Consider the following 21,521-nt stretch of genomic DNA (forward strand, 5'->3'; position numbering starts at 1 on the left):
ATAGATTTCTCAGTTCGCAGGTACAAAGCCACTTGTATGAAATATACCCATCACCACGCCCCCCCCCCAGGAAACTGCTCGTGCACTATCCTGTGCTTTCCCAAATATTGGAAAACTTACAGTTTCACCAGGAACCATTTCTTTAGGACACAGGACCTCAACTAGTTTGAATGAATTGATTACGTTACTGATGCACGCATCCAGCAAAGAAAATCTGCTGGGCTCACGCATGCCAGGTGATTTTAAGTCTGTGGGGGTGGGGGGCAGTGCTTGAGAGGGTAGACTTTCAGCATTTCTTAGATTAGCACAGTGTCCTTACGCATCTGTTTCTTTACACTGCAGGAGAAGTGAACTGAATATCGTCCAGGACACAGGGACCATCATCACCGCCTACCTCCTACGTGCAGCTTGTTCCGAAGTGACAGAGGAGTCGCTCCCTGGCTCTGCATTAAGGTCAAGAACAACAGTAACAATAAAAACAACCCCTCCAGAAAAATCCCAAACCAACACACAAGCCACCAAAAAATACTGCCTTGAGATTTCAGGTATTAAAAACAAACAAGCTGACCTCAGGCAGGAATGGCCAGGAAACCCTGAGGGGTCAGAGAAGCACCGAGAAGAAATTCTGTTGAAATAAACCTTCAGCTCTGAAATGTTCCCCTGAGGGGAGGTGCCCTCCACGCGAGCCTCATAAAAATCCCATAGAGGTAGATCCAAGTGAAAAAAGGATCATAATAAAAATCATAAAATGTATGATTTCCACCCATGATGTGTGATACTCACTAGAATCAAACAGGAGGATTTAACCCCAAAAGATATCAGACATGAAGACTGTCAAAGCAGAATATGAAATAAGTATATATTAGATATATTTTAAAAAACAGAAGGAATCAACAAATGTGTAAGGAACGAGATAAACGCGGTCAGGCAGATTTTTGAGAAAATACTACGTAGAGCTTTAAAAATTGAAGAAAAACGAAAAAGACTGCTGAAATTTCAAAAATCAATGGCAGGATTACAGGCAGATTGAGCGAGCTGAAGAGAATTCCAGTGAAGAGGAATACACATGTACGGAAATAAGTCAGCATGGGCCGCAGGGAGGTACACAAGAATGGAAATTAAATACGACGTTTAGATTTCACTGACTGAATGACAGGGTCCACCATATACTCAGTGGAACACAGGACATTTTTTTTTTTATTGGGGTTTGATGAAAGGCACAAATTTTCTGAATCAGAAAGATCAGTTAGTCCCAAGCAAGACAATTAAGAAAGCATGAATCACATGCTGGTCAAATTGATACTACCAAAGACAAGGACACAGAAAATTTGAACCTAAAATGCATACAGAGGGAAAAACAGCTGTTAAAGGTTCTTGTGTCAAAAACTGAAACCAAGCAGTTAAACCAAGTCTAGGAAATTAGTCAACAAAGTATAAGGATGGTAATAATAAAGACAGCACAAAGTAATGGAAGAGTGGACAAAGAAATAAAATAGCTCAATGCTGGATCTTTTTACAAGAAAGGTTAAGAATGGGGCGCCTGAGTGGCTCACTTGGTTGAGCATCTGCCTTCGGCTCAGGTCATGATCTCGGGGTCCTGGGGTTGAGCCCCGCATCGGGCTCCCTGCTCAGTGGGGAGTTTGCTTGCTCATGCTCTGTCTCTCACGCTTTCTCTTAATAAATAAATAAAATATTCAAAAAACACAAAAAGGTGAAAATAACCTTCCAGAAATTTGACCCCCCAAAAAATACAAATAATAAAGTACACATAACTGACCCTAGAAATGGGCCGGTTAACGAGCGGATTAACTACATTCCGCTCAAAATTTCAAAAGGTACATGATACACATTCCTTTGCACACATTAAGACAAACTCAAAAGGAGACTGAAATCCTGGATAATCTGACACGCACTAAATAAAACTGGTCTAATTATGCTTCAGCACATTGTGTTTTACGTTTCACAGTGAAACACTGAGCGCAGGAATATTACAGCGTGGCCGGCCCCGGCCAGCCTGCTGAGCTCCCCGGCTGGTGAAGCAGGCGCGGCACTCTTCCATGCGCCCAACGGAGTAGCCAATCGCCATATGTAACTATTTAAATTTAAATCAATTAAAACTAAATAAAATTCAAAACTCAGTCCTTTGGCTTTGGCAGCCATGTTTCCAGTACCGTCGGGTCCGCAGGTGCCTCGTAAAAGATATTTTGGTAAAGAGAAGCCAGGTGAGGTTCTGCCAAGGACAAACTCACACGCAGAGCTGGGGAAATGGGAAGGCTGAGTACAATGAAGGTCTTTCAGGTGCTGAGCAAACTTTTCTGTAGAGAACCAGATAATAAATATCTTCGGCTATACTGTGGGCCAAAGAATGTCACAGGAACTCAACTCTGCCGTCGTGCTGGAAACGCAGCACAGACTTGTCCTCGAGCGGCCACGGCTGTCTTCCAACAAAAGGTGACTCACAAAACAGGTGGCGGTGGGCCGGCTGTGGCCCAGAGGTGCTGGTCTGTCGACCCCAGGACTAGTGGAGGGGCATGGAATAAAAACAGTGGTTTCCCATTTCCTCAGGATGCTTTTCCACAACGCGGAGAAAATTGCCGCACTGCAATGGGTACGATTTATAGCCCTGTGGCACTTTCTGGAACACAACACATTCAACCAAGAAAATGCCAGACCAGACCGGACCAATCTGGTTTTATTTCTGGTTTTTTGGTTTCTGTTTTTTTTGCACTCCCATGAGAGCAGTCCTGCACACTGGGCACCGAGTAAGCCAGCTCCGATCGCTATCGTCTCGTTTCCCCCATGGCATGCCTTGCAGACCCCACTGAAGAACGCAGGATGATCTCACGGATCAAACCGGCTTGAATTATCAGCTACCTGGGGACTGTACTGTCCCTTTAATACCCAAACCCAAGAGGCTGAGGGGCTCTGATCAGGGCTCGGGCTCTGACCAGCCCCGCTGGAAATGCGGCAGCAGCTTGTTAAACAGAAGCAGGTGACCTCCGCCTTCCAGTGCCTTGTCACAAGCCTCCTCGGATCTCTGACCCCTCTTTCTACATTTGCTCTTTGCTCCAAAGAGGAATAAAAAGCATCCTCAACCTTGCCGCACAAAGAAGCTGTCTGGAAGGCCTTTACTCAGAGCTCGGGCATAAAGACTGAAAAAGCTCCCAACCTCCCGAAACCAGCCTTTAACAGATGAATCTAGCAGAAACCTCGGGCCCCTCTAGAGACAGAAACACATCAAGTTACGCTGCTGTCTTGGACACCTTTATGAACAGCAGGGGTATCAGGCACACGAGGAAAAACAGCTCACTGCTCAACAAACGTGAACTAGAGCATGAACACAAAACAAACAAAGCTCCCATTGATTGAGAAAAGACCTTCTGAAACCACAGTGATTTCATTCATGTTTAGGGGTGGGCTTAGGGCCTGTGTTTTCCTATGAAAACAGTATGATACCATCTTTCACCTCACTCCTCTGCTTGCCTCCACTCAGTTTGGTTTCCCAATTGCCTGGGAGAACAAAGAACACATTTACATAAAGAAAACCCAGGGAAAACCATGACAAAGTCTGGACTGGTTCTGCATTCATACGTCTGGGAAAGGTGTATTATAATTCTTTGATAACGGGGGGTAGTATTTAGTAACCTCTGCTGTGAGCTTTGAATCAAGTTGATACTCGTTACGGAACGCTGAAGCCCTAAGTAACTCTGCAGCCAACACTAATATCTGGCTGGGCCTCTGTTACCGAGGGGGTGTGTGCCTTGACAGCATACTGCATCTTCAGAAACGCCACACGTACATACACAGACCTACAGACAGGAATGACATAAACGAGCATTTCTTGAACTTCGCTGAGTCTCAAAGCCTCTGCATATCATCTATTTTTCAGTTGTTCAGATGAAGCGAGTGAAGCTCACAGAAGTTAAAATCAGATCACACCACTAGAAAGGAGGTGATTCATGTCCCTAACCCTAGACTCTGCTTGACTTATATACCTGACTCTGCTTGACTTATATACCTGTTTTCTTCTCTTTCCTCTAAGAGCGGGGTTACAATAATCACACTCTTATAGGATAGGCTTAGTTGAAGGACTTTTAGGGCTGTGGATTCCTTCTCTACTAAAATTGCAACCATGATACATATCCATGTGCATATCATACATATCATATATATGTGTCTATATATACATATAATTTCTTTTGCAAAGACTTCATTCCACACAAAGTTGATGTCAGATGCTCTCAAAACTCAAGAATAATCAGAAATAGAAAGCATCTTTACATGGACTAGCAGAAGAAGAACCTTGGTCCAAAATTTTAATGGGCTGTAGAATGACATTTTAGATTTATACAGAATAACCAACTTTCGTTGGCGGTACGTAGATAACACTCTGGCTCTTAACATCAAGCATACTAAAGAATATGGGTAAAGAGCTCATCCGAAAATACACGTGTATCTGCATGCTCTGGAACCTAAGTTTTTTTTACCATGGAAAGAAAAAAAAAAAAAAGTAGACTAGTTCTGAAACAATGTAATTGAGTGCCATGTGATTAGTTTCCTTTGTAGCTTCTCCGGTAATGCCGGACAGGTAACTTGCTAGCACAAGGAGCAAGCAATGTGCTAACGAGCACATTGGTTTTATGTGACCCAGAAGGACCACCTCTGCACCTTCATGAAGAATACCAATTTCTATGGCACTGGGAGGAAAGGGAAAGCAATATCTACAGAGTTGCCCTGTGGCCAAGCAGTTGCTTTCCCCAGTAGTGGGAACTGACACGAGATACAGAGCTCACTGCAAATGCTCACGGTACACACATCTTCCCAAATGCAAGGCTCACGGAAAGGACAACGCAGCAGCTCAAGCTGATCGATGAGAGCAGTGCACGTAGACTGTACAAACTCCGAAGAGAGGGTTTTGTCTTTATTCTGACTGTACTTCTTGGCCACCTCATGCATATATAGAAGCACCGCTAACTCCTTGAAGAATCTGGGAAAGTAGCCAAAGAACATTCCTATCTTGGCACAGAGAGGTGGCTGCCTGAGAAAACCTCAGAAAAAGCCATCTCCACCACGGACAGTGGGGCGGGCTTTGAGGTGTCAGGGCAAGTCGCAGAAGCAGGGCCAAACAAGGGTGGGCGAGAACAGATGGGAAGTCTGGACCGTGCCGCCGGGCTCAGAAAACTGTCCGTCTTACTGTGCTCACACCTCATACCTATTTCAGAGTCCTAAGCCGAACTTCTGAGATCACTAAGAGAAATTTCACAGCAGGACCATCGGGCAGATAGCTGCTGCTGGGCTGTGAATGGCCGGCCGCAGGCAGCTACACAGAGGTGCCTGCCAGGCTTCCTTTCTCTCCGAAGGAGAAAATGTCAAGTCAACCTCTTGTGACCCAGAAAAGAGGGTATTTTTTTCTCCCCATGTCTGTCGGTGAGCTCACCGTGTCGCTGTCCCTTCTTCTGGATTTACAGAAACTTGCCTTGCTAGTGGACCAGTGCCTTTTATGAGTTTATACGATCAAATAACGCAATCTTTCGGGACAGAAGGGGTAGTCGATAAACATGAATTGTGGATGAATTAACCATTTAGATCTATACCCAACTTGAATGGTTATGTCTGTCTCCAAATCAAGACCATTTAACAGCCCAATGTAACAAATTGTAACAGTTTGTGAAGCCTGCTGGAAGAGGGGCAGTGATTTAGATTCTGGAAGGTTCTTGGTCCAGTCAGTGGTACATCGGTGATAAGAGGTAAATGAAAGGGTTTCTAAGCTGTCTACATGGATCACCTCACTCAAACGGATATTCACGCTACATCTGGATCAGTCTTACCAATACCATTCATTCTCCTCTCTCCAGAAAGCTCGTGAAGATAGCATTCATCCAATGCATGGCATCATGCATCAGAAGGGATTTTGTGGATCATGGTTTCAAGCTTGTTTTTTCTAAAGCTTTTATTTATTTATTTGAGAGACAGCAAGCACGACTGGGGGGGGGGCAGAGGCAGAGGGAGAGGGCAAATCAGACTCTCTACTGAGCAGGGAGCCTGATGCGGGGCTCGATGCCAGGACCCCGAGATCATGACCTGAGCTGAAGGCAGACGCTTAACCAACTGAGCCACCCAGGCGCCCCTTAAGCTTTTTTTTTTTTTTTTTTCTTTTTTATGGATGAGAAGGCTGTAGAGCCCAGATAAATGAAATCCTAAGTTTTATATTCCTTTAAGGGTAAAGCAAAAACTAAAGCATGGGTCTTCATGTGCCTGACTCTTTCTCTGCTAAATTTTGGAGCCTCTTTAGCTCATACTTGTTTACATTCAGTTAAACTCATGTTTTTAAGAACAGTTTTTAGTCTAGACTTGTGTACATCTTATATTCCCACGAAGGCTTGAAGCAAGTTGGCAGGAAAGTTTATGTGTTACAGATCCATAAAATACATATGCTATTTGCAAAGTCAGCATGAAGGGTGCCTTGGTAGCAAAAATAAGCCAAAGATGTGAAGTGACCTCAGTTTAATGAGACAAGTCAGTGATTCAGTCACTCTTCTCCACTTAACCAGTGTTGCTGAAGCATGAGATACATACTCAAGAGCTAAAAATATTTGAAAGCATGAACTTAGCTAACCTTTGGGTCCATCTTCCCTGTTCACAGAGTTTCTGAAAATGACCAAGTACTTGCTCTGTTCTCTGCGTGGAGGAGCACTTCACAGAAAGACACCCTACTAGACAGGATCATGCTCCAGAACACCCTGAAACCCTGCCCGTTCTGGCACTAACTCCACGGCGTGAGACAGCATCTACTAAGAACTGCACCTTTCAGTAGCAAAACCTATTGTGCTGGAACCCTCACATATGCCACTGGGGGAAGAAGAGATTGGGCCTTGCATGCTTGGAGTGAGTTTTGTGTACTATAAGTATACATTCACAAATTCCATACATTTTTAAGTGATGGCATTTTTCTAGCTCGTGCAGGTATCACGGCTGAGGAGGAAGTTCTGTGCACAGGGAATACCATGAAAGTTTCCAGGAGCAAGGTCCTTTTCCTTAAAGCAAAAATGTACTTCTGCAAAAATGACACATTTCCTGTCGTTAGGAACAAACGTCATCTTTCTGAGAAAGAATGCAGTAAGAACAGTGCATTCCATAAGACTGGCACTCACTTAGTATGGATCACCTCGGCCAGGCTGTTAGAAAACATAGAGTAAGTCTCTCTCTACAAGTCTACTCAGGCTGAGCGCATAGACTTTGTGGCCTGTCTTCTCATATGCTCAGAACACCCCCAACTTGAGGGGAGAAGCCGAACACGAAGGACTGACCCCTCACTGCTTCTTCAAACTGTGACGCAATTTTTGTGTGTGTTTGTTCTATGTCTCCTGCCTCTTTCCACACCTCCGCCCTCGAAAAGCCTGGGACAGGATTTCTAGGTCTCCTCTACTGACACCGATTCCCCGGAGCTAGGAGTCGCCTCGTGTGCGCAATTGCAGGGGCCGGTCACTGCCCGTTAAACTGAAGCTCTTGGTCCCCACCGAGCTCCCTGGCAACCACTCCCACACGGCTGCACCTCTCCTGGCGTGGGTCCTTTCACCTCACTGCGGACCTCAAACTGTCCCCAACTCTAACTGTAAGCAACCCATTCCTTAACGCGGAGAGCGTGCAAGGCTCCGTTCTGGTATTCTCTCCAGCTCTCTGTGTTCACCCCCTCTTTTCTTCTCTTCCAACCTCCATGCCATTAAAGCCCTCCTGCGGACCTGCAGGCCCCGCCCTCACCCTGGACCTGCTCCCACACTCTCAGGGCCTCCAGCCTGCCCGATTATTTCTTCATCAACTTGAGTAGCACTGATGAGCTCTATTCAAACCGAACAATGCTTCCTTCCCACACTGTGTTTCTTCTTTCCAACTTTATGGTCGCACCACAATTCTCCCAAGTTGCCCAAAGACAGAATGTGTGGCTGTCTTTGACGCTTTTCTCTGTGTTTACTTGTCCGTACAAGTTTGATTCCTATCTGTTGGTCCAAAGCAATACACAGGATTCTTTGGAACATCCTTTCAATTTATTTCTTCCGACATTTATCTAAACAGCCCATCCTTTTCTCCTTGATCGACAGGCTGTGTCTCCACCCCCCCACCCCACCCCCCGGCAGAAAGCTTTCAAGGGCACACTCTTGCTTTCCGCCTACGTCAAACGCGTACCCCTGCCCGCCTTTCCAGTCTTTTAACAATCTCCCCGCATCTCCTTGATGTTCCTTCCAGTCCAGTTAGAGCTTTCTCCCTCTTGTAACACACATCCTTCATTCTTATTCTAAGGAGGTTGCTTCATTTGGCATAAATATTATCCGTTCTTATAAAGCTGATCTTTGCTGTACAGCGACTTTCTAACATGTTTGTTCCCATAACGCCTGCCCTTAAAAGTCTCTCTGCCTCCAGAATTTCTGTAAATACTTCACAGCCCCATGTGAAGTTCTAGGTCGTGGGGCAGTCTGCTTGGGTTATGAATGCTCGCCTAACTGCATCCCCTATGGCGCTCCCCACCAAAGTACTTGCCCACCTAATATCCACCCCCTCCCTCTTCCTTCTCAGAACCCTAACGCTGAGGGTGACAGCGTGCACGGTGAAAATGCTCACCATTCCAGATTCCCTTACAACCAGAGGTGGCCAGGAGGGAAGAAGGCCGACTCCCGGGGGCATGCTTTTTTGCTCTTGAGTCTGCTTCTTTCCACTGACACCTTAACCCTAGACTGGGGGCTCCAGGAACCCTCGTGCAAGAATTCCCAGTTGAGAGCAGGAAGATCCCCAGGATCTAAGTCCCCAAGTGATCGATCTACACAGCAGTCCCGGGCCACCGACGGACCAAGGTCTTGTGATGTGAAAAAAATAAACAGCCAAAGCCCTAATTCCTTTCCATGGCAACAGCTTTGTTTTGCTGTTACAGCTGGTATACCACATATTTTGGCACTGGAAAACAGGTGCACATTGTTACTGATTTATAAAATTGTACTTTTCATATACTGTATCCCCAACCACAGTGAACTTGTCACAATCAAAAGTAAAAAGCAGCTAAATACATATAATCTTCCTACACACAACAGGTATTTTCTTTAGGCTCAATTTCAGTTTCATCCATCAACTGCAGAGCTTGTTTCAGACCGTGTTAGTTCTCCAACATCTACGAGTTCAGAAACTAATGAATGATTTCCACGAACTCTGTGAGAGCCAGCAAATGAAGCATCTCTGAGACTGACTACAGGAATGGCAAACTCTGGCCACAAGATGGGGGCAAATCGCCAAATTCGCCGCTGTGTATCATTATCGAGCACTGACGCTTCAATATTCCGGGTAATTTTGTCCGTGTGGTTAATCTTCCTCATTTCACCCCACCTTGCATTATGTTCTCCTCCTGCGGCCACGGCCTGTGCTGTCTCTTGGTCTAGCTTTGGACAAGGAATCACGCTCGCTGGATATCGGATTAGAGCGCATCCCGTGTACGTACAGGTCCAATCCGGCTGTTTGTGGATGAGGCTGCTATCCCTTAGCCGGGCAGTGACACAACCCCTTGCCTCTCTTCCATGCAGCTTCCGAAGCAGAAGGAGGCAGTGGAAGATTGTTCGGAGGAGAGAACAGAAGGAAGGCCTGGGGCTCTTTGCGCTTACCTTCAACGGCTTCCTCTCAGCGGTCAAGAGCGGCTTCCTCTCAGTGGTCAAGAACGGCTGAGGGTAACAGAGGGAGTGCTTGAGAGGGATGAAAGACATCCCTATGGGGCTTCGAGCCCCTGAAATGCAATCCTCTCGCCATCTTTCCAAGGAGAGCTCTTTGAGGGTGAGTGTCTTCAGTCATCTTTGAGTGGAACGTGCAATCTGCCCAGCTCAGCCTGTGGAATCTGCCCTGTTTACTGATGATCCCTCTGTGCGAAGAGCCATCCAGAAAGGAGCCCTGTTCACCCAGAACTTTCTGAGGAAGCCGGGCTCCACCACACACCTGTCACCAGGAGTCTTGGCCAGGGTGGAACCTGCCGAGCAGGGCAGCAGCCCCTGTCAAGCCTTAGTCAGTGGCTTCTCAGCCATCCAGCCCACTTCTTGGGCTTGACAGGAGAAAGCAAACAGATGAGAGAATCAGCTCACGCATTAAGCCTAGCATTCGTGGACTAGAATCTCAAGTCGACACCACACACACACCCACACACACCCACACCCACCCCAATAAGAAACATTCTGGTCTCTGCCTGTGAATACCACCAACCTAGGTTGCAATGACACAGAATGATGATAAGCCACAGACCCTGTAAGGTTTAAATAATTTCAACTGCATCCTAAATAATTACCTTTTTCACATACTGTTACACTTGATTAAAACTGTCCAGGATATGGAACCATCAAATTCCAAATCTGGGGGTGCCTGAGTGGCTCAGTTGTTGAGTGTCTGTCTTCGGCTCGAGTCGTGGTCCCGGGGTCCTGGGATCGAGCCCCGCATCGGGCTCCCTGCTCCGCGGGAAGCCTGCATCTTGCTCTCCCGCTCCCCCTGCTTGTGTTCCCTCTCTCGCTGTGTCTCTCTCTGTCAAATAAATAAATATCTTAAAAAAAAAAATTCCAAATTTGCAGTTAGTGAGTCAACTGGGGAAAACATGAATATCACATTTAGATATGGCAATTAGTAATTTTATTAGCTGTGATCACGATTTGTGTATATATTGCACGTACTTCTTAGGAAACGCATGCTGAAACATTTATAACAGATGCAAGTGCAACAATGTCTTCAGCTCACCCTGAAGTAATAGAAGAAGGAAGGAAGGAAAGGGGGAGGGAAGGAAGAGGGCAGGGGAAAATATGAGAAAATACTAACAAGTGTTCAACGTAAGTGGTGTTTATATGGGTGCTCACCTTAATCCACCCTTATATTTTCTGTTTAACATTTATATAGTAATACTTTGACATTAAAATAGATGATTGAGTTTAAAAAACAAAAACAAAAACAAAAACAAACCTGTCCAGGATAATAATGTCAAAAATGAAGAAAGGTATGTGTTGAAATCATCAGATTCTCTTGGCAGAAAAAGAGGTGAAAACTTAAACCCCAAGTGGTTACTCACAACTACAAATGTGAACTAGAACCAATAAAAGTGTAGAGTTCCTAATGAATCCTGGATTAATTACCTGGGCAGTAATTCATTAGCTATTATTCCTCATCCTTCCAAATAATTTAGTAGACACACAATTCCCTAGCGCTCCAATGGGCTTTCACAAATCTTATGGAGTACAGGTGTGCTGTTAAAAAGATAAATTCCAAAGAGAAACAGGGAAATTCCTTTTCTCCTCTCATGAAGAGTTCCCGGTTGGGAACATGTGAGCCATAGTTTGCTTTGTGATTAAAATGTAAGGCATGCAATACTCTGGCTTCTCTGTAGATCAAAAAAAATCTTTGACCTTTTAAAATGGAAGGCATTCAAACTCTGATGAACAAAGGCCCCGTCCTGTGTTCACAATGCATCCTATTTGATCTCTGCTCATGTCTAAATGTGTCCGAAACTCAGATTTTCACCTTTCACCAAGTGCTTAGGAGACTAAGATCCGAAAGGCATTTTCATAGCAAGTACTCAGATATGAAATCACAAACTTTCTTCACTATGCACACACTATGTATAAACTCTAGGTATGTTTACCAAAGTTAAAAATAAAGGTGGGGTCTACATATTGAATCCGGAAATTAAAATGCTATGCTCTCTCGGATGACATTACCTACATCCGTCCACCCTATTAGTGAACTCAAATTTGGTTTCCCGTGATTCTACTGCTCTTCTCTGAGTATTTCCGGATAACTGACATCGTTTGGGTAGTCAACTTCCAAGTGGACACCCTTTGTCAATATTACCGACAGCCGCACCTCAATATTCAGGGAAGACAGGAAAACAACGTTCAAGGCGTTTTGACACAAGACATCCAGTCTAGCATCTGGGTTGTGGAGTTCCTACAGAAAGCAAAATAAAATACCCACCCCCCCCGCCCGACTTCAGAAGACGAAACACCAGGCAGACTTTACAAGGATCTCAGCCACTGAGAAGCCTCTCTCTTCAAGGATGTAATACAGTTTGCCGAAGGAAGGAAAAGTACAGAAATTCAAAACACACCGTGGGATGTTTTCTCTAGATTCCCTTTTCTATAGTCAATCAGTAAGCATCATTCCCAAAGCTTCATGTAAATCTTGAAAACCTGTCGGTGATTTCCCATAGTTGCCAATGGTTCAATCTACTCAAACTTTCAAATAATTCGCTGAGACAATTTCCTTTTTCCCGATCTACTATTTTGCCATAAACATAAATTTTCATTTTTTTAAAACTCTGTTCTAAAACCGGCCACTTATGGGCCTCTAATTCATTTTTTCTGCATGAAATAGCATTTAAAAATATGAGAAATCCAATTATTTCTTTCAAAGTGTGCTTTTACAAAATAACATTTAACCTGGGAAATCCAAGAGGAGCCAAGACTCCTGGGAACAATTATTACAAGGTCTTTTCAAGGTCAGAGATTCAAAGACATAATCCTAAAGCTGACATGTATTTAATTTTTCCCCCAAATTTTAGTAACAGAATCACTATATGCCCATAAAATTTCCTATCAAAGACACCACATTTCCTAGCTTCCCTTGCAAACGGATGGGACTGTGTGGTTAAGTTCTGCTCAGTGAGCAAAAGCAAAGTTTTACTTCCGGATAGTAGCTTCTGAGGACGAGGGGTGATGCATCCCACTTCCTGTGACGGCTATAGGGCTCCGGCAGCCACCTTATCGTATGAGTCACGGTGGGGCGCAGAGCTGGAAGAAGCCTGGGTCTTTGTGAGGCCACATATCAACCCACATGGCTTCCTCCAAACATCATGTGAGTGAAGATGACATTTACTTTTCCCAGCTACTACTACTTCTGTCTAACTGTCACGTAACGCAATAGGACACAGAAGCCTCGGGATTGGACATGGGTCCACCCAGGACATTTCTTGGGAAAATCCATCCCTGCTCTTATGACCCTCCACCTCCACCACCTTCAGGCTCAGAGGTATCCTTCCTCTTGGTGCTCACAGCCTGAACACAGGACCCCATGCTTTTTCTGGGCTGTGCACACGAATCTTCTGCAGGATTCTCTAAGGTCCTATACGCTGGCCGCTTTCTCCCCTGGGATTTATCAAGGAAGCAGGGTTCCTCTCTCTAAGATTTCCTGAGAAGGGGCGCGGTGAGGTTGCCCAGTAAATTACAGGACTCCCAGTTATGCATTTCAGATAAACAGTGAAAGAAAAAAAGGTTGGTATATCACATGGGCTTGCAGCTTCCATCAGCTGCAAAAACACAGCAGTTGCTAGAAGGAAAGTGAAGCTGGAAGCAAGAAAACGATAAAAATAAGAGCAATAACTCAACAAACAAGGCATCTGCGGGCTATTGAACATAAAGGCAAACAGTTCGGGGCAGCCTGATCTGCCTTGAGGACAACCTCTGTATTACAAGTTTAAACACAACCAAAGGTTCATGGCGGTGACGCTGGATCGTTGGCTACATAAATTAAAGTCTCCAGGTTCTACTGCAGGGCAAAGTGACGGCCAGTATATTTTACGGGTTTTTTTTTTTTTTTCCTACAGAACTGAATGAATAAGAGTTAAAAACCCACGTCTTAAAAGGCTTCTCTTTTCGATAAAATTCACGCATATGGGAAGCCTCGGTCATTCTCCTATGATGCTGCTGAATAAACCAGGCTGGCCCAACATACTTGCTTTTTGTTTGCTTGTTTTACAATGCAGTATAAAGAGTCTTGCGATGACCTCAAGTATGGAATATGCTTTCTTGCGTGACTCACTTACTAACAGGAGAAAGAGAAACATGATATTTGCGTGTATTTACGTGTCTCCACTTGTGTACCATGGGGATATTTTCCGAGATGTCATCTTAAAGACTTGAAACAATTTTATCTGGATGAGAATCCAGTCCCTGACCTCGGGGCACTGGAGCAACAATGTTTTTGAGCAACGGCTCCAGGAGAGATGCGCGAATGAGCTCTAACTTGTGTTGTATGAATCACAAAATCCCGGACGGTGACACGCTGTTTCTGTCGTCCTGCTTTCCTGATGAACAGAATCTATTTCATGCTTGTGAAGCCAATCGTTTTGTTTCTTGTGTTACCCACACATTTCACCAGCAACAGAGCGAACGTGCAGACCCTCCACCATCTGGCTCTGAAGCCACAGACAGTATCACTTTATTTTCCGCTTGCGGAGCCTTTGGCAAAACAGTCCTTACGTGAACCTCTTCCTTGAGGAACCAAAACTCCCATAATTTCATCCACTGCAATTATTTCCTACCTGTCGTCTTGCAAACTGAGTAAAACCTCACCACGTATGTATTTGCTGTTGCCGGTGAAACCAAAGCACCAGAAAGCGGAAAGCCAGCCACGCCACGCACAACGGTCGAAATAGAAACTTGTATGGTCAGGAATGTGAATCAGAACTGTCCCCCCACGAAGGGTCCCTGGCATGTAACGGACACTTTAAGAACTGATGGCTTTGTGTGGGCCATTGCTTGGACCTAATTAACACACTCCTTCCTTACCCAAGACCAAAACCCAATTTCAAAAAGGAAACTTTAGTGTCCTTTAGTTTACGCCACAAGGAAATGGGGTACATCTGTAGAAGATATCGGGACACCCGTGATGATCGACAAAAGCTCCTGCCAAAACCATCATCAATCATACGCTGAACTCCCTACTTGAAACATTTTCTGGCACAATCTCTTTTGCTAGTGTTCATAAAAATGAATAGTGACACTTTTCAAGGTTCTTAAATCACAGAAACACCTTTTATGGAGTGTGACTGTGCAGGCTTATTAGATAGGGGCTGGTTTATATTACAGACACTTGGGGCCTCTGGTGCGGAAGTTCCAATCGCTGAACCGAATTCTTCTGGTGACTACTGCAGACGTGCTTGTGTGAAAAACCCGCATTTTTTTTTTTACCATTTCACACCAAATTCTTCAGTTCACCTCAGGATTATATAGTAAATTGCCTGTGGGCTGACACCGCTGATAAGCTCCAGCAGTGTTTAGCAGTTTCACTGAAATGACAGCTAATGTCCAAGGTGCATCCCTCAAGGACGGCAGAAGGGAGGCATTCCCTCCCCCAAATCTGCTCTGTTCCTGGGCTCAGAGATTTCGTGTCTTTAACCAAGGAAAAATATACTTGAAGGGTTTCCCCAAATGCTCCTATCTCAAACATTACCTGAATCCAATCTGTTCATGAGTTGGCAGAGGAAGAATTCAGGTGACGAGAATTTGGGTAGTGAAGGACAACTTGCAGACCGTTTCATTCATATGCATGCGGTAAACTTCCTGCCTCATCGCCCCAATTCTCCCATGGAACTTGGCATGCGTGCCGATAATGTATCGATCAAGGCGGACAGCAGAACGTAATGCTAACGAACAGCGGGAAGGAGAGAACACCGCAGCTTGTTCTCTCTCCACAAACCCTTCAGCTCTGCTTATTTAGACCATGCCTACATTCAGCTACGTACGTATGTCTGTAGCTTTGAAAGGAAAGATTTAAATGTTGTTACGCAGGCTTCAGAGGAGGGTGCACAGGGATGTAAGGGCACACGCATGCGGGCTCAGAGCTGGGGCTGGGCTTCCTGGACGGCGAAGTCCACGGGGGCAGCTGACGCACCCGCGGCAAACACACAACTTCTCCGCTGGTTCAGGCCAGTTTTCAGAGAAGCTGTTGACCTGCACATATCGTCCTTTCTTTGGGGTCCCGACCTCTTGCTCTCCTGCAATTACTCCAACCACCCCCAGGCTCAATGCTCCAGGGATGCTCACTGACGCTAATCCCAGGACGTGTCCAAGAACGTAAATTATGAACAAGAGACACTGAAAGAGAAGGCAGGGAAGAAGGGAAGACAAAACACACGCAGTGAGAGAAGGAAGGGCAGCAGCAGGAAGGAAGGTTTTCAAGTATGTGAGAGGTATTGCATGTGCTCTCATACTGTGAGGGGAATAGGAAAATGGGCTCAAAACTTAAAAACAAAGAAAAAAGAAAAAGTGCTCACCATCCAGGGTCCAGAAATCCCACTTCTACTTCCTTACCACATCAAAAATTTCCAGTCTAAAAAAAAAAAAAAAAATGTGCGGGCGCCTGGGTGGCTCAGTCGTTAAGCGTCTGCCTTCGGCTCAGGTCATGACCCCAGGCTCCTGGGATCGAGCCCGGCATCGGGCTCCCTGCTCCGCGGGAGGCCTGCTTCTCCCCCTCCCACTCTCCCTGCTTGTGTTCCCTCTCTCGCCGTGTCTCTCTCTCTGTTAAGAAATAAATAAAAAAATCTTAAAAAAATAAATGTGCATGCACAAGACTCACACCCCCACGTCAAAGAACTTTCCAAACATTTAGGAACCTATCCACACCCTGAAGCCAAAGAACCTTCCAGAAATTTAAGAACCTATTCACACCCTGAAGCCAAAGAACCTTCCAGAAATCTCTCTGGGATCCAGAGAAGAAACAAGTCCTAGACTTCACGATATCTGGAAACAGATTTAAACAAGGCTCCCTGAGGGGGAGGGTGCTCACAGCCTTGCTGAGGTCTGGGATTTTTTTCCCCTCAGACGAGCTGGGCTGAAATTGTTTTGTTAGCAGTTTTTAGTTTGCACATCTTAGGAAACAATGTTTTTTAGAGTAATCATTTTACGGTTATACAAAAATCTGTCCCTGAGCAGTATCCGTTCTCGAACTCATAAAATACTGTTAATTTATTCTGATAGATACTGAACTGACTCCAAACAAGGACTACTGATGAACAGGCCCAGGTTATAGCTGATGCCGGTTTGAGAGCAAGTGCCTTAGTAGGCCATGGATCCTTTCCTCCACATGGGCCTTTTTTGACAGTTACCTGGATGACAATAAAGATGTTCCAAAGGATGAGATTTAGGAAGAACAGTCAATGCGTTAGAAGAGAGAATCCAATCTCAACAGTTTGGAAGGAGCTCTTAAGACCAACATGATTTATTTTTAATGAAAGAGTACAAATATTATATCAATGTTAATAGAAACCCACAAGTAGCAATACAAAGGATAAAGAAGTCTACCCCCAATCCTGCAACACCATAATATTTTTATTACAGAGTTTTGATTTTATTTTCCTAAGCATTATTTTACTCACAGATATTATTTTAACATAATGGTGAAATAAAGTCTTGAATCTATGAGTAAAAAGAATAAATCCACAAATACTAGATATGAGGGAGTAGTACATAAGACTACCTGAAAAAGTTGCTTCACTGTAAATTCAATATAAAACAACAGTGTAATTACGGTCTCAAAAGCTAACGCAATTCTGACTTCATTAATGGAACTATGAACATAAAGACACAATAAAGAACAGCTCCCATGCACCCCACCTCCTTACACCACCCCAAGGGTGCCGTTCTCAGACCTGAGCGACTGGACGTGAGTGCCTGGCAAGCTGGGCCGACGCTCCCAAGGGTGAATCTAACAGAGGACTGCAAGCCCTGTGCTGGCAAGAGGGCAGGGGAGTGGGGCACGGACCTGGAGCCTCCCGGACACAGAAGCAAGCCTCAAATACCACAAGTCGCTTCGTTTGGAAAACTTAACGCTATTCAGTGTTGCTGGGAAGGGCAGCACAAGAAACAAGGCAGAGGCATTCCAGACACATCTTTAGTTTTGAAAGAAGCGGGGACTTGAAATGTCTTCAAGAGTCTTCAGGGGTCATCTCAGAAGGTAGTGACTTCATCTTTTTTTTTTTTAAGATTTTATTTATTTATTTGAAAGAGACACAGCGAGAGAGGGAACACAGTAGGGGGAGTGGGAGAGGGAGAAGCAGGCTTCCTGCCGAGCAGGGAGCCCAGTGTGGGGCTCGATCCCAGGACCCTGGGATCATGACCTGAGCCGAAGGCAGACGCTTAACGACTGAGCCACCCAGGCGCCCCTGACTTCTTCATTCTTTAGTGAAGGTCTGTGTAGGGTTTTCAGTGAGAATATCTACGAACTGAGTTGATGGTTGGTTTCAAAACACTAAGTCTTTTGCAAATACAACATTCTGTAATCTTTATTGCTATGAGATCCAAATTCCCAGAAATGAAAACTAAACTTTTGGGGTGGTTGCTCTGCTTCCCTCTTCTGCCCAGCCTCCCACTTCAGTCTGTACCCGATGATCGTCACGGCTTCATGGACCAAACGAGCGTCCGTGCTTTCCCTGCTGATGAAGTTGAACTTGCTGCGACAGCTTTTTGAAGGTGCAGAGACCGGAGGAGGTAACGACTTTCACATGTACACATCTCCCTCTCTTCCCACACACGTGAACCACGTGGAACATTTAATCAGGTGCTGAAAAAGAGATGTATTAAAGGACAACAGGATTTTGTTTCACAGTGGGGCAAAATACAAGAGTGTTTCCCAAGTAAATGAAGGGGAAAGCATTTGGCAAATCCAGTATTTTCTGATTTTTATTTAAGACTCACTTTTGTATTCTACTTGGCTCTGCCCTAACCTATTGAAGCCAAAAACAATTAGAACACAAAGAAGGTTTTGAAAATATTTGAGCTTAATTCACAGAGTTAAAGGTAAAGGGACATTATGGACTCAGAAGCCAAGCTATGAGTAAGGAGTAAAATACAGACCATAAAATGATTCCCTTGAAATTTCCTACTGCAACAACTACCATAAAAATTCCAAGGTTCATAAGGCCAAATGCAAGACTCAACACCTAACTAAAAGGCACCCTATTAAACACATCATAATTTTTTTTAAAGATTTTATTTATTTATTTGACAGAGAGATAGAGAGAGCACAAGTAGGCAGAGAGGAAGGCAGAGGAAGAGGGAGAAGCAGACTCTCCACTGAGCAGGGAGCCCGACGCGGGGCTCGATCCCAGGAGCCTGGGATCATGACCTGAGCCGGAGGCAGCCGCTTAACCGACCGAGCCACCCAGGTGCCCCAAACACATCATAATTTTTATTTTCACAATGTTGAGGTCGGCCTTGAAAGTTTAGAATATTCTAAGATTAATTCATCTGAAAAATACTTAATGGAACGTTCATCCAATCTGACAAATTTCTGTATTGTCCCTATAAGCATCAACTGAAGATCTTCCCACCTGATAATGGCACAGGACAGCACGAAGCCACATGGCCACTATCGGAGACAGCAGGGTGGCCGTCCAAGAAATAGCAGAGGAGGAGCTTATAATCTAGTAAATGGAGAGTACGCTGTTCCCTTTAAAGGAGCTGTTCTTTACGCCCCCGGGGATTACAGGATGACAAATCTGAGACATTAACAGAGGGTGTCTCTAGGGCAGAGATTGCTTTGGCAAACACCCTGAATTTACACACCAGAGTCACCCACAGAAGTTGTCTAGGCAGTTGTCTTCAAGACTTGATTTAATAATGCACCCTTCTCTCAACCGTTTTTGGATTCTCGCCTCCTTTACAACCGTCCTCATATTTGAAATCTTTTACACTGGGTTTTAAATGTTTATTTTATTTTACTGGAGTACAGTTGATACACAATGTTATATCAGTTTCAAGTACAATGTAGTGATTCTACAATCCCATACATTCCTCTGTGCTCACCACACTAAGTGTAGTCACCATCTGTCACCATACAACGTTATCACAATATTATTGATTATATTCCCCATTCTGTACTTTTCATTCCCATGACTTGGCTTTACGATACAACCAATAATCATTCTGAGCAAAGAAAGGCGGGTAGGTATGGTAAATTAATGGAACAGCTAATTCAATTTGCCATATAAAATGTTTTCTAGAAATAACACTTGAGAGCAATCACAGGCAAGTTCCCAAAATCATGATCTCTGAACAAGTTCATAAGCTCAGCCCAGGCAAATACCTATCAGAACTGGGAAACAGTCCGAGCCACCAGTCTGAGAACTGCCAGTGCTGAACAAGAAATTTTTACAAATCCATGAAAACTTTACTCTGAAAACCTAATTTTCTAAAATGTATTAACTTATATAATGACCAGATGGAGATTTGCTATTGTATTCGGGAGATACGGGGAGGCCTGCATGTCTTCTCCACACTCTGAAAGAAATATATTGTAGACGTACGCTTTTAATCTTACAAAGATAATTTTCGGTTAACAAGTACACCTGCTAAATTCATGAGCTATCAGTGCGATGGACTTTGATCATTTTACTGAAGCCATGACGCACTTCCAATAGTAAAGTATCTGTGCTCTCTCCCTTGTCACTTGTCTGCAGCTGTCTGCTCCTCCCCCCCCCCCCGAAGGCTTCCCATCCCCTGCTTCCCCTCCCACCCCCCCACCCCCCCCCCGGAAGTCTTCCCATCCCCTGCTTCCCCTCTCCAGTCAGCTGCCACCCCATCCATCTCCACTTTACAGAAAGCAAGCTTCTCTTCCTGCATGCCTGAGGAGAGGGCTGTACCAGTCTCTCCCAAATGCCAAACACCTCATTTCTCCCGTCACGTGTCTGGCTTTGCACTGAAACCTCAGGCCTGGTCTTTATGTGGGTCTCCCACTTGTCAGCTATGGACTGTTAACACATCATTCCAACAGTTACTTAGGGGCCCCCAGCTTCTCTGGGTCTGATGCCTCTCAGGTGCTCTGCCTAGCAGTGAAAGTTGTTTGGGTAGGACACAAAAAAGGCTTGTTTTATGCCTTTTCCAGTTAACATCATTGGTCAGGTCCACACCCAAGCAAGTGAGCAGATTAACCCTTGCAATCCTCGGATTTGAAGAAGATGCAGTAAACGCCTCTTTGTGGGATTACGTGGTGGGTCTCAAATCTCTGCTGAGGGTATCTGCATGTTCTACAGAATCTCCTCTGAAGGATCGCCTCTAGAACAACTGATCCAAAAACAGAATGTCTTCCTATTTTCAGAATGTAACACAATTCCTGGTGCTCCGTTGTAATCAATATGTGCTCTCTGAACTGAACAGTTTTAATTAATTAAAGATAGATAGGTGCAAGGGCAGACAGATGCATGGATCGATCTATCAATGAAGACCTGACTGGGTGTAGTTTGGGCTTTGCCACTGGCCAGGAAACTCTGGTTTTAATTCATTTTCCTCATTTGCTGTTGGGACTTGACATATGATTCTGCATTTTATATGCAAATTACTTTTTAAACTCACTTAACTTTTTAAAAAGATTTTATTTATTCATTTGAGAGAGAGAGAGAGAGAGAGAGAGAGAATGAGAGCATGAGCAAAGCTGCAGAAAGAGGCAGAGGGAGAGGGAAAAGCAGACTCCCTGATGAGCAGGATCCTCGGATCATGACCTGAGCTGAAGGCAGATGCTTAACTGACTGAGCCACCCAGGTGCCCCTAAACTCACTTAATTTTATTGAAAGCCTAATTTTTTTTTTTAACCACAAAAAATTTCTTAGCTTGAGTTTAACTCAGGATTAGTGAGGTCATTAAAAATTTATTCACTCCAGACCTAGAGGTCAACTCAACTTCCTATAGTCAACATGTTTTACAATTTTAATTGAACAAAGAAAAAATTTTCTGAGGCAAATATCTAACAAA

This window comes from Zalophus californianus, chromosome X (genome assembly GCF_009762305.2).
Source record: "Zalophus californianus isolate mZalCal1 chromosome X, mZalCal1.pri.v2, whole genome shotgun sequence".
Classification (NCBI taxonomy): Eukaryota; Metazoa; Chordata; class Mammalia; order Carnivora; family Otariidae; genus Zalophus; species Zalophus californianus.